Source organism: Toxorhynchites rutilus, chromosome 2 (assembly GCF_029784135.1).
Source record: "Toxorhynchites rutilus septentrionalis strain SRP chromosome 2, ASM2978413v1, whole genome shotgun sequence".
Lineage (NCBI taxonomy): Eukaryota > Metazoa > Arthropoda > Insecta > Diptera > Culicidae > Toxorhynchites > Toxorhynchites rutilus.
In genome coordinates, this window is record NC_073745.1 from 27,179,780 (window position 1) to 27,194,331 (window position 14,552).

Consider the following 14,552-nt stretch of genomic DNA (forward strand, 5'->3'; position numbering starts at 1 on the left):
GTAGTTTTATTTTCTGTGTGTTTTTTTTTCTTTTACTTTCGGTACCCCTTCTCTCACGCGTGTTGCCGGCTTTGAATTATGATGGATTTCCATTGGGTTCTTTTCTCTTATTCTAGTGCCGATGATGATGGAGATGATGATGATGATGATGCTGTACTACCACTTCCTCTTCCTTCTCGGATGTGAATTAAAGACCACAACAACCGAACGCTTTTGGGTCCGATCCCCCGCTCGTCCGCCAACAACTGATAGTGGATCCGGTGTGCATGGGTGTTTAGGAGTCATTGTAACCGGCGGGTTTCGCTTGGACTGACGACTGAGGAGTAGATGTTCATCATTTTTGAATTTTTACTAAGTTTATTTAAGTTCAGTTGTATCATATGACAATCCCAACCCAACAAATCGCAAAGCTAAAGACTACCAAGACCTTATGATATGGTTGCTTTCCAAAGCTGTGAAATTTTATCTTTTTTTTTTCATTTATTATCATTCATTATCAAAATTGTTGTTCGATTATTCGAACGCTTGGTCTAATATGGGTGATGAAGTCGCCTATAAAAAAAATTCTACTAAAAAAAATCGAATCGAAACCTATGAGAATAAAGGTTAAACAAATGAACCAATCGTTGATATCAGGGACTATGGCTACTATATAAACTATGTTAACCAAGTTACGGAACCCAAACTATACCTTAGAAGCTAGGAATTCCACTTACGGTGAAGATTCTACCTAGTCAAATGGTTGCTAGAGAATATTATCTAAGAGTTTTGAAACATTTGACGTTCAGAATCGAATTCGATCCGAATATTACACCTCAGAAAATTAGGCTCTTCCTATACGTCTGTTTTCTGAATCATCTGCCCTATTTACCTGATATGGAACTGAGCGACTTTTCTCTTCTAGAAGTCAGAAGGGACCAAGTCGCAAAATTAAAAATTTCGAGTTATTGATTGCATTATGTTAACCGTTTGAATGCGGTTACTTGTTACAGCGGGGAGCACCTGACGAGTTTCATGCCAACTCGACTGGCCGTTGGCAGCACCATCTAAGATAGCAGTGAAACGTTGTGGGTGTAAAGATATGGGTCAATTAAGCAACTTTGCATACTTGAAATATTTGAAAAAATAATTAGACTACTTTTTGGAAAAAGTCAGAAAAATTTTCTTAAATTTCTACAAAAATTTATAACTTCAAAACTATCATACCTACAATTTTTTTCAAAGGATGAAATGTAGGAAATTATTTAAATTTTCACAAAAAAATACCAAAAATTTTTTGGAAAAAAATTTCGCAGACAAAAAAGTTATTTTAAAAATTAAAATTTCTTTTCTCAAAACCGTATTTTTTTTTAATTCTCAAAAATATATACATGAATAGCCCTTACAATTTCCAACAAGTCGTCCATACATCGGAAGATGGGCACTTTTACAGGGAAAAAGTTTTTCGAACAATAACTTGTTCATGTTTTCTTTGAAAAAAAATACTAACTTTTATCTATTTAGAAACATGTCAAACGTGAGAATTTACGCACAAAAATGTTACGAGCAAAACATTTTTTTCAGGAGTCTTCATACAAAAATGATTTATATTCCAAAAACTATTAAAGATAGAAAGTTGATGTCTTCGACAAAAGTTTATATTTTAACAAGATCTAAAACTTGGTCGAATACAGAATATCGCTATCTTGATTTTAAACAAAATTAGGGTTAGTTGTATTTTTTTCAAAGAAAACATGAAAAAGTTATGGTTCGAAAAACTTTTTCCATGTAAAAGTGCCCATCTTCCGATGTATGGAAAAATTTTTGGAAATTGTAAGGGTTATTCATATATATATATATATATATATATATATATATATATATATATATATATATATATATATATATATATATATATATATATATATATATATATATATATATATATATATATATATTTTTTTTTTTTTTTTTTTTTGGGAATTTTATAAAATACGTTTCTGAGAAAAATCAATTTTAATTTTTGAAATAACTTTTTTGTCAGCGAAATTTTTTTCCATAAAATTTTTGGTATTTTTTTTTGTGAAAATTTAAACGATTTCCTACATTTCATCCTATTGACAAGAATTTTGTAGGTATCATAGTTTTTCAATTATAATTTTTTGTAAAAAATTAAGAAAACAAATTTGTTTTTTTTCCAAAAAGTAGTCTAAATCTTTTTCGAATATTTCATGTATGCAAAGTTGCTTAAATGGCCCATGTCTTTACACCCAGATTCCTATATTTTCGAGCGGTTATAAGCACAGTGTCGACCGAGTGACGAAAAGTGTTACAAAAGTGCCGGAATTTTACCCCGCCTTGCCACCCGCAGGCAGCACTGCCCACAGTTTCAGCTATAATCACAATCAAACTACACGAATGAGGCGAATCGCCATCAAAGTAGCGTATGCAGCTGTCAAAACTCAACACAACAGTTGGCGAACAGAGAAACGATTTTCGCAAGCATTTTCTGTTTAAATTTTATTTAATTCATTTTAGATTGGCTCAATCAAAGTACCGAACGGCATAGTAGACGAATTGGACCTTCCATCTCCCCTGGATCAGAAGGCATCATAGTAAATACAGGTGAGCGCAATGGATTTATGTTTGCATATCTTCAATGTTTTTGTTATGAGTTATGAGGAGAATCGATCTAACAGTTAAAATGGTTCATTGTACCGTTTTTTTCTGGAACAAGGAATGATTTTTGTTATCGTTTCTATTGTCTTTAACATGTAATGCACTTACGTGCTAATTATATTATGTATTTCCAGGTTGTTCTCGCATGCCTTTCATCTCCCCAGTTCCAGCAGGCATAGTAAATACATGTGAGTGAGATTTTTATGTTATATGTTATAAGTGAAATCACATTAACCAATAATTGGAACGGTTTCATGTTCCAGCTTTTTTCTTGGATTAAGAAATGTCTTTTTCATTGAGTTTAACATTTGATGTTTTATTTTTTTTTTGTTTCCAGGTTATTTTTCAAAGCGCCATCATTAGCGGAAGTTCTAGATAATACATTACTGAAAACATTTGTAATGAACGAAAAAAATATCAGTGTATATAGTGTATTAATATATATTAACAAATAATATAATAGAAGTAGACTAGTAGTAGAGAAAGTAGAGAAAGAAATGTAATATTTAAAAAATATATATTCATATATTACACATACTTTTAACAAGAAAAATGTATATATAACAGAACATGATAAAACTATGTAAATAACCGACAAATTTATAACTGTACAAATTGTAATTGTAATTTTTTGTAATTTAAGTATAAAATTGCTTTTTTCTAGAAATAAAATGCATAATTTTTATCAACGGTATTTTTTTCTTTGTATTTTATTTTCATTTCTCTGAAAAGAAATAGCGCCATAATGAGGTTCGAGTAGTTTTGCGTTTGGCCGACGTGGTGCCAGATTGACACAATGTTGGCTCGAAATCGGTTGTCAAATACGAAGGGTAGGTCGACAAAATCATTGCAAAATGGCACGATATCGGCACCGTTGTCGACACCATTTGTTGGGACAAATCTGACACAACAAAGTAGACTGGGCACCCACAACGTTTCACTACTGAGATGATGCTGCCAACTCCTAAGGGTGCTCATACACTGTTTGACCGAAGCCAAATATTTGACTCTTTTTGACAGATAAATTTTGTCCAACGTGTACTGATCAAATATATTCTACACAAAACACGACAAGCAAATATTGAATTATTGGATGCCTAAAATATTTTTTCAGTCTGTTCTTCGAACTTGTCGGTATATGGTTAGGTTACCTTGAATATTTCAGTTGATTTTTTCCATGTTCGGTGTTTGATATTGTTTACTACTGTTGAAAATTGAAGAGTGGCAAACAAAATAGTGTTTGTACAAATATCAAATCAAACCTTATCTGTCAAAAAATATCAAATATTTGACCTCCGGGCAAACAGTGTACGGCCACCTTAAGACGAGTTGACATGAAATTCGTCACCTTTTAACATAAGATTTTATCTTACGGGAACATATTGGGGGTACAGATTGGAATGTCTAGATTCAGCACAAAAAAAATATCTAATGATCAAATCGGGAAGCAGATAATTTAAATTATGTTTGTTGCTCAACATACTTAACTTAAAACAACAGATATTATTTAAGCTGTATAATGGTATAAGAACATAGTTTATTCTTATATTGTTCTTGATACCATTTTGCACATTTAAACAAACGTTAGGTAAAATCCTAGAGTACAATGTTAAGTTGTTTTTCAAACTTCGAACTTTATTTGTTCAAGTTTTTAGCTTGCCTTGTGCCTTGTTCCAAAATCGATTCTGAAGGGCTTAAATATTTTACGTACCTCGTAAATGTATTCTGCATAGAAATCAGTTTTGGAACTCATCTGTTAAGCGAACCTTACACGGTCAGTATTATTGACAATATGATGACTTTTGAGAGCATAATGACAGCTGAACATGGCCGACAACGCAGAAATCCAGATTTTCTGAATTTCGGACATCGATATCTTGACATCTATATATATATAAAATGGATTTCTGTCTGCCTGTCTGTCTGTCCGATTCTTATGGACTCGGAAACTACTGAAACGATCGACATGAAAATTGGTCTGTAGGGGGTTTTGGGGCCGGGGAAGGTTTTCGTGATAGTTTGAGACCCCTCCTCCCTCTCTAAGGGGGAGCTGCCATACAAATGAAACACAAATTTCTGCATTACTCGAGAATTAATCAAGCAAACGAAACCAAAGTCGGCATGTGAAGGTTTTAGGGTGCAATAAATGTTTTTACGGTGATTAGATACTCCTCCCACTCTCTTAGGGGGGCTGCCATACAAACGAAACACAAATTTCTGCATTACTCGAGAATTAATCCAGCAAATAAAACCAAATTTGGCATGTGGAGGCTTTAGGATGCAATAAATGTTTCTATGGTGGTTCGGCACTGCTTCCCCTCTTTTAGGGTGGGTCGTCATACAAATGAAAAATAAATTTCTGCATAACTCGAAAACTAATCAAACAAATGGAGCCGAATTCGGCATGTGTAGGTTCACGAAACGTTCCTATGGTAGATAGACACTTCTTCCCTCTCTCTGAAGGAGAGGGGGTTGATAGTGTGATAAAACGCACTCCTATATCTTCCTCTATCCATATAAATAAAAATGGATCACCGAATGTGTTGATAAGAGCAAAACTCGAGAAAGGAATCCGATTTAGGGCTGTCTTAATTCTATCATATTTTCTGTATCAAACATTTATTCCATGTAACGGAGGAACATGTTATTTGCAAGTGCTTGAAAAATTTTGAACGAGAATTGTGTCTGAAAATAATCTGATATTATAATGATCAATCAATGAACAATTCTGCGATTGGACTCATGAACTTGCGCTTAGTAAAAAAAAAGTGAATGTTTGAATGTATTGATAACAAAAAAACAAATTTTGGGCGAGACGAAGTTTGCCGGATAAGATAGTTTCATATAAATGCATGATGTTAACGTTTTACCTCACGGACATCGAGACTGAGTTGCCAGATTTGCAGATTAGCATGTGCAAAAGTTATACGATTTAATGTTCACTGGACATGCATCCCAGCAAACATTAATTCGCATGACTTCGCATATTCTTAATCGTTTAAAAAGTGGAATCATACATAATGACTGAGTTACCAGATTTGCATGCGGACATTTCATTTCCGTTAGTCTTTTATGCGATCGCAATTAAAATTTTTAAACTTCTGAAATTGTAGGAAGCATAAATGGAGGCTTTTAGTTTGGAAAACAGATACTTTTAATGGCAAAATATGGTACTTTTCGCAATACAAATCTAAACCTCGAAGTAAACTGACAATGTGATGCTGAGAAAGTTGATAAATCGTAACGACGTTTTGGGATTTTTTAAAATTCTGAACTCGGTAATTCTTTTTTGCTAGCAAGCGGGGAAGCTACTTTAGTCTAAGTTGTGTGTTTCTTCATATTCCGCTAGGAAATTTGGGAAATGAGAAGATCTGGTAAAATCACAGGCGGAAAAAACATCATGTGTTTACTAAGGTTGCAAGTGGTGAGAAAGCCCTATACGAAAATTGTGTCTAAAATTGGTTTTATATTATAATAATAGGTTTAAGTAGGAATATCGGAAAATTTAAAGGATATAAAGGAAAAATGCTTTTTATTTATTAAAAAAAAATGATTGTTGATTAGCGAATGTGTGAAAATTCACTCAAACTCACATTCGTACGGTTGTTAAAATTTCAATTCGATTTCGAAGGTGAAGAATTTCAGGATTCCATCTTAGTTGCCATACTAAAATCTGTGATGGTCCTAAAAATTATTTATCCGCTCTCGCCCAGTTCATTAGATTCTGTTTCAACAACTTCAACTACGACTTAGATATTTTGTGGCTACTTCAGATGTTTTTCAAAATCTCCAAAGTCTTGAGCGTATAATGCTCAAGACAGTAAGTTCAAGTTTTCAGATTTCGGAATTGAACTGAATGAAAGCAAATGTTTCAGTCAATAAATAGTTAATCAATCAATAGCAAAACGTAGTTCAAAAAACAGTAAAACAGATTAGATAATCGAGTCAAATGATTCGAACCACTTTTGTATTTTTGCATCGGTACTGGAGCGCAAGTTTAAAATTTCGAATACAAGACGGTAACATTTGGGATTCGAGGATTTGAGCGTTAACACATCTTTGCCGGCTGAGAGAAGTGGTATGACAATCACTTTCGAAAGATAAAAGGTGTATAAATGATGTTTGTTATTTATTGAATTTTTCCATAGCTCAAGGACTGCTTTGAAAGCAACTATCAACCATCATAAAAAAATATGAATATTGATGATATCACAAAAAACACACTCAGCGGTTAAGTGGTATAAATATCATGCTCACCCTGGCCGACCTCATTTGTAATTTTACTACCGTGTTGAACAAACGTGTAAAAATTTTTTCAGAATGCATTCTCATAATATCACGAAGTAAGCATAGTGCAGAGCTTTCACAAGCTCAAAATATCACAAAGCAGAAGAGATTTATAGTTGTAATGATGATGGTGTTTTGATTTATAGAGGCTTTCTCACACACCCAGACTCAGGGTTGCCAACTATAATTTTCCAAAATCAGCGACAGCGGAAATTAAAATCAGGAAGAATCTAGGATTGCTCATATTGGATTGTCCGGGGAATTCGTGTCGATTTTCGGGGGAAACAAACGCATCATTTTTATAGGCAGACATTCATTCATTCGATTTTATAGGTACATTTTTGTTCTGCAATAATTTTCCATCTTTCACGCAGCTCCAAAATTCTACATGAACACGTTTTTCGTCGAAAACTGTTCGAGGTATTTCATTCGGGCCAGAGAGTTGAAGTTATTGCCTCGATTTGTAATTTTTGCAGGGACCTAAACCTGTAGTAATACGGCTAGTTTGAATACAAATAGTTTCTTTTGAGTAATTTACGCTTTGAAACGTATTCTTTCGTCCTGATTTTTGAGGGATTTATGCGCAGTGAAGATAAATCGGGATATTCACTCTGAAAAAGTTTGTTCAGTCGTTTTGCAACGGTATGCACGATAAAAACAGGTATGATGAAAAAGGGCACAGTATCAGGAGAATTTTATTCAATGTAAGCATCATCATAGTATATAATTGGGGATCGAAGATTATTATTATATTATGACAGTTCAGTTGTGACCAGGAAAACTTTGACAAATACCGCAGTATACGAGGGTGGTTCAAAAAATAAGTTTCAGTTTCAGGCGTTCGGCGGTCTACGATTCGATAACACTGAAGAAATTCATGACACAGTTACATCGTACTTCAAAAAGTTGGTCACTACACACTTCGCGTTCGGAATCGAAAAACTTGTGTCACGCTATGAAAAATACCTCGAACGTTACGGCGATTATGTAGAAAAGTAGAAAATAAAACGTAGATTACGAAAATCACCTTGTTTTTTGTCCTAACTTTATTTTTCCGCGATTTCTGAAGCACAGAATGACCCTCGTATTTACTACAAATAATTTTTATTCTGAAGAGCTAAAATGTACAAAGAATAAAGGGTGTGTCACATCAAATTGCATCACGGAAAAAACGCTGTAGAAATTTAATTTTTAGGAATTATATCTTCAGCTTTCGCTTATAATCAGATAAGAGTGTATAGATCACGTTGGCCATGCTTCACTGTCAATTTTTCGTAAATTTGTAAAAATGTCGTCGAACGAAAAAGAGCGTCGTGAATTAATCCTGTGCACTCATTTCGAGAATCCGGAGTTGTCACATCGGGAGATGCTGGGAATCGTCCAATCCACGGTCAGCAGAGTACTAAAACGATACTTCGAGAACCTAACCATCGACCGGAAGGTGAAGAACGGCAAAAATGGATGCTCCGTCAGTGAAAAAGATCACAAGCGCGTAGTTAAGCAGTTTAGACGTGATCCGAGAAGTTAGGTCCGGGATGTCGCCAATAAGCTGAATTTGTCAAGTTCATTCATCCAGCGGACCAAGCAGCGGGAGGGCCTGCGTACATACAAGGTTCAGAAGGCTCCTAACCGCGACGAAAGGCAAAACATGGTGGGGAAGACGCGAGCCCGGAAGCTGTACACCGAAATGCTGACGAAGCCGCATTGCCTGGTAATGGACGACGAAACCTACGTCAAAGCGGACTTTCGTCAGCTGCCGGGCCTGTTGTTCTTTTCCGCAGAGGACAAATTCAGCGTTTCGGAGGAGATTCGCAAGCAGAAACTATCCAAGTTTGCCAAAAAATACATGGTGTGGCAATCGATCTGCTCTTGCGGAAAGCGGAGCGCCCCCTTCGTGATGACCGGCACGGTTTACCTTAAGGAGTGCCTACAGAAGCGCTTACTACCACTATTGAAGCAGCACGAGGGCCCGACCATCTTCTGGCCGGATCTCGCTTCGTGCCACTATTCAAAGGACGTGTTGGAGTGGTACGAAGCCAACGGGGTCACCTTCGTGCCAAAGGAAATGAACTTGCCCAACGCGCCGGAGCTTCGCCCAATAGAGAAATATTGGGCGATTATGAAGCAGGCCCTCCGGAAGAACCCAAAAGTTGTCAAATCGGAGGCTGACTTCAAGAGAAAATGGATTTCTGTTCAAAAAAAACTACAACCTGACGTTGTACAGAATCTTATGGACGGGGTAAAGAGGAAGGTGCGAGCATACGGGCTTGGGTTCGAAGTATGAATAAAAAGACAAAGGCCAAAAGTTGTTTAAGAGTTTATATTTTACTGTCTAAAATTTTCAAAACGATCGGTCTACTGGGCGAATTTCTACAGCGTTTTTTCCGTGATGCAATTTGATGTGACACACCCTTTAAGGGAATTCAGGTACATTTCAGAAAAAAATCAGGTAAAATTAAGTGTTTGTCAGGATATCAGGGAACGTGCAAAAAAAGTCTTGGAAATACTGAAAAAAAAAACAGGGAGGTTGGCAGCTCTGTTAGTTCGCCTCTGGCCTTGAAAAAAGCCGATTTGGAAAACTAAACAAAACACTAGGCCTTGAGAAAGGCCATTTGGAATGTCTCGCTGCCGCTGACAACTGGTCGCTAGCAAGTCAACTGATAAATCGTGAAAGTCTCATTGGTGGCTTTCTGATCATCAATTCATTTTCGTGGAATCGAGCAATGTTTCCGGGTTAAAAGTGGCATCAAAGTGCAGCGCATTTGAAGCCGGATGTGAAGAAGCTATTTTTCAGCGGTGAGAGCTGCGTTCTTCAGGGGAAAACTAAGGGTGAAAATTCACGGCTGCTGTCGGCGTGAATAGCACGTGTTTTGCCCCCTCTAAAAAAACAAGAAGTGGGTTATATCTGTGATATAAACGCAAGGTAGACGTAGGACTACCGTTGGCTCGGTAATAAATGATTATTTGAAATTGCATCTGCAAATTGCAATTGCATTCTTAATTATTGGATGAATGAATATTTTGAAAGATTTCTGAAAGTTTTTCTTTTTAGTGTGTTGGTGAATGAGTATAAGTATGGAATTGTTATTAACATAAAATTCAACTCTTTCGAACTTGTTGGTGGTCCCGAAACGAACCGATGAAATTTGAGTGGCCTTGTAAAAGGAATTGAAGATGCTTGATACGTGACTCATTTTTGTTTTCGTGACAATAACACGAGATTTTTCATGAACGCAGAATAGAAACTGAGGGCGCCATTTCGTGATGAAAACGAAATACAGTCTATATAACATTGCATAACATTCATTTCGTTTTTATCGTGATTTAGCAATTTTTCATGATTGTTCCATGCAAAAGCAGAACAGAAACTGATGCTATTGGATTGCATCACGGGAACACCAAGTCATGGATGCCAATATTCCTTCGCTCAGATGCATTCACACGCAAACAATTTTTCACGATTGTTCCATGCGAAAGCAGAACAGAAACTGATGCGAGTAAAAGTACTCACGCCTTGCATGTGCCCGCTATGGTTCCCCAAACACTAATGCAAACGAGCAAAAGAAATCACAGTGCCTAGATTTTGCGTCCGTGTTCGGGAACACATTGCGATCACCAATCATCAATGAGCTAGATTGTTATTACTTCAATAGCTTGCTTTCAAAGCAATTTTTAAGCCATTGAAACGATTTTTTGGACCAATAAGTGATAGTCATATAAGGGGATGTCCACATACCACGTGGATAACTTCAGGGGAGGTACGAAAGTGTCCACGCTTGTCCACGGTGAGGGAGGAGGGGGTTTAGAGAATGTCCACGTGGACACAAAATAAATATTTCTGAAAATACAATATAATCAAAAATGCATTTTCATCGAATTTCAATCTTGCTGCTCCTTACGTATACTCCGTAAAAGACCATATTGAACTGTTTCACTGAAATGCATATTCTGAGAGTAACGCATATGAACTGAGAGTGATGAACTTATTTACGTTCTGCCAGGACGAAGACACCATCAAAGAATTTTAGAATCTTGTAATTTAAAAAATGCACGACATAGTTTTCTTAGATACGGATTTTTTGTATTATCTGTCTTTCGAGAACTCCAAAAGTGATGAACCAAAGGCAAATGAACAACGAATTACCTCGTGAAGTTGGTTACGTAGAACGCTACAATATATCGGTTCCATACTATTGCATCTTGTGTCTAGTGATATTGAAAAGGAATTCTGCTTTATGTGCAATAACCTTGCCCAGTTTTTTACGAGAAACCAAATATGTTTTGGGAGGTTGGGCTTAGATGTTGCGAAAGGATCGGTTCAGCAATACCACACAATGTGTAAACTAGGAATAAGAATTAGGCAATCAATAGTTTGAGAAAGAGGCCACGCAGAGAAACTCGATGTTTGGAAGCCGCATGAATTATTCTAAAGGATGTTGATTGACTAATTTTCATCAGCGAAGCACAACTAAATCAACCCATTTCTGGAGCAAATAATCACGGGTGATAGAAATAGGAAAAATACGGTATCGTTCGCAAAAGATCATTGGATAAGCAAGACAAACCACTACAAATATCATCAAAGCCTTGACTCCAAAAAAAAAAAAAGGGACGCTGTGTGTATGGTGGAACTGGAAGCGAATCTTCGATCATGAGGGGTTACATAGCCAAAAGGTTAATTCAGTGTTGTGCGGTTCACAACTGGACAGTTTTCACGAGGCGATTATGGAAGAGACCACCAAAATCGATCAACAGAAAAGTGTCACATAGATCATTTTACCCCCTAATCTTCCGGTTAGACGTAGTCTTACTTCAAAAAAAATATTCAGAAATCAAACAGAAAAATGCGGATACTTTTTAAATGACTCAATATATTTGAATAATTGTGTGTTTATAAGAGTGATGCTTGGGATTTTTTCCCTGAACCCTTTTATGGGTATTGCCACCAATGACTTTATTTTTTTTTTCTTTTGTTTAACAATAAATTATTACTTCTAGCCTATCTGGTAACTAGTTCTGATATCTAGCAACGTGCCTGATTTTTTTGGGCGCGAAAAAAATAAAAACTGTTCATTTTGTTTCATTTTTGTGTTAACAACTCTCAATTTAGAGCAGCAAGAGCAAATTTCCCGAAAAGACATTGAAAAATAGTCTATTTGTTGAAGATTTCAATACATATGAACTGTTTAGGACCTGCTGAGTGTGATCATGAGTTTTATTAATTGTTTTTGTTGAAACTAACATCAAAAATTCAAATAAAAGAAAAAACATTTTTACCATCAAGTGTTTACCGCTAGACGGGCAGGTGGCAACTATATTGTCACCAATTTTTTCAATGTTTTTAATTGTTTTGTTTATTGAAAAAAAAAATCTTTTTGCATTTCAGCATGTACACATGTCGCTGTATTGTAGTTTGCGTTGATTACATCCCTCGTTCTCACAGTCCGTTAGAGGGTTAAAGCCGGCACGAATTCGGGAACAACCTAAAATTTTCTAACACATACGAGGTTGTACAGAAAGATCATTGGTACTTGAAGCCAGCGATCACGATGCAGGTTCATTGTTCATTTGAGCCGCCATTTGTGTCTTAAACAAACCAACACTACATAATTTAACACGACATTCTTATAACTTGAATAGCATAATCGATATCGATTGTTTTTATCACTGCTGCTTTGTTTTGTAATTCCAATAACCATTTTGTAATGAAGCCCCAGATTTCATTGTCTGATTTTTTTGAAAACATGTACAGCTCAACAAACTTACGTCGGTTAATAATTGAGTACGACAATGAAGAATTCCCGAGAATAGATTCACAATTCACATTCCCATTTTTTTTTATGTGGATTTTAGCGGTGAAAACAATGTGATAACATAAGTGGAATTTGGAAGAAACTCAATAGCGATACAAATAACTTTCTGGGGAATGTTGGAAAGCGAATAAACGAATTTAAAACAAACCGTTATTACTAATTAAGCTAACATTTTTATCCATAAAACTATAAAATAGAAAATAGAATTAATCCCAAAATGAAATTCAAGCGAAGTTAAATTTTATTTTGGTAATAATTGGTGTAATGTCCACGTGGATAACAGGGGGTAGAGGGGTATAGGAAAAGTCCACGTTTGTCCACGGTGGGGGAGGGGGTGTTCAAAAACATGATTTTTCTGTCCACGTGGTATGTGGACAGCCCCTAACTCGTGGACATTTTATCTTTCGGATGAAGTGATTACTATACCACTCCATTCAGCCGGTAAAAAGGTATTAACGTTCAAAACCTTGCAGTCCAGCGTCACTCTCTCGCTTTCGAAACTTTGAACTTACACTGCGGTACAAAAATGAAAGACGTAGTCCTACGTCAAAAAGTTTGAGTACCGCTGCACTAGAGACTCATGCGTCGTTTTTTATGTGGACTTTATGAATACTTTATGAGCTAGCTAGTATGTTGAGTCGACCAAGATTCTTCCATGTTAGATAGTTACTTCCACGACCACGTTTTAGCTTTTCCATTATCTGAAAAGCATGAAGCTAGAATATACTTTTTTGATCCGCTGTTTGTGCCTTGTATAATTTGTGAGCCGCTCCAAAAATGTTCGCTCATTGATTGAACATCAATGACAATACGATTCTTATGATGATAAGATTAACTTGTCTTCGCATTATCAATAGATCAACGAGATCAAAACGTAATGTATGTCACATGCTTAACTATTCATTTTCATCGAAAAGGGTGACCATAATGCTCGTCGATTTGTTGAAGTCATAAAGAGCCCTTCAGAATTGAAAATGAAATCACAGTAACACGTGTTGCTAGAGTGTCATTTCAAATCCAAATTTAGCGAGCAGCATGATTTAACTTTTTTTGACAACGAGATGTCGCTGTTGATTCGGAGAAAGACCAGCGCGAAGTAGGTGACATAATTTTATCCCCTCGCGTTATACGAAATATCTTGATGTGCCAAATCAATGCTTCCGTGGTGAAATCAATATTATAGCCCAATGTGATTAAATTGGGTTAAATCCAAGCGATGGGTTCCGTGAATGAATCATCCTGGCTCTACATCACCAATACACAGCCAACGGCAGCAGTCATAACTATTTTTAAGAAATGAGCCACTAATTGAATCAATTTTTCATTTACTTTTTTGGTACACATAAAAGATAGCGAATCCAACGTTCGCCGCTGCCCCCACCGCAACTCATGCGTATCGCTGCTGCTGCTGCTACCCTCCTTTTGGCCCCCTGTCACCCGACAGTCTCGTTCCCTGTAGTGTTAGTTCTCCCCCTTCCGATGGATGATCCTCACCGCGGCCACCTCGGTTTGCCTAGTTCCTCCAAATCGGTTTTGCCTGTTAGATTCCACGTTTCCTTCAGAACCCAAAATTCCAAAGCGACCCCCATATTTCCGCGAGGAACTATTAGTAGTGGTGGTAGCCGCGAGGATTTGCTTCCTGCGTGTGTAAAAAATATGTATATACTTTTTCTTATTCCTTCATCCGTCCGTCCCGTCCGTTCCTTGCTTCCGTGCGGCTTTTACATGTGCAGCGAGGATTATAGCACCATTATCCCCGGCATTCGGGGCTGCTCTGCCGGTTTCAACGGAGGG

The 14,552-nt window shown here is 36.6% G+C and overlaps 1 protein-coding gene and 1 long non-coding RNA gene across 7 annotated transcripts in view; one reads left to right on the forward strand and one right to left on the reverse strand.

Annotated features, from left to right (window-relative positions):
* The window catches only part of LOC129771811 (insulin-like growth factor 2 mRNA-binding protein 1), a 280,305-nt gene that overhangs the window by 107,501 nt on the left and 158,252 nt on the right, over positions 1 to 14,552 (reverse strand). The window lies entirely within an intron of this gene.
* LOC129771812 (uncharacterized) lies at positions 2,185 to 3,136 on the forward strand. The gene is made up of 3 exons (XR_008742481.1): positions 2,185 to 2,604; positions 2,793 to 2,846; positions 2,996 to 3,136. It is a non-coding gene; the product is annotated as an uncharacterized LOC129771812 (long non-coding RNA).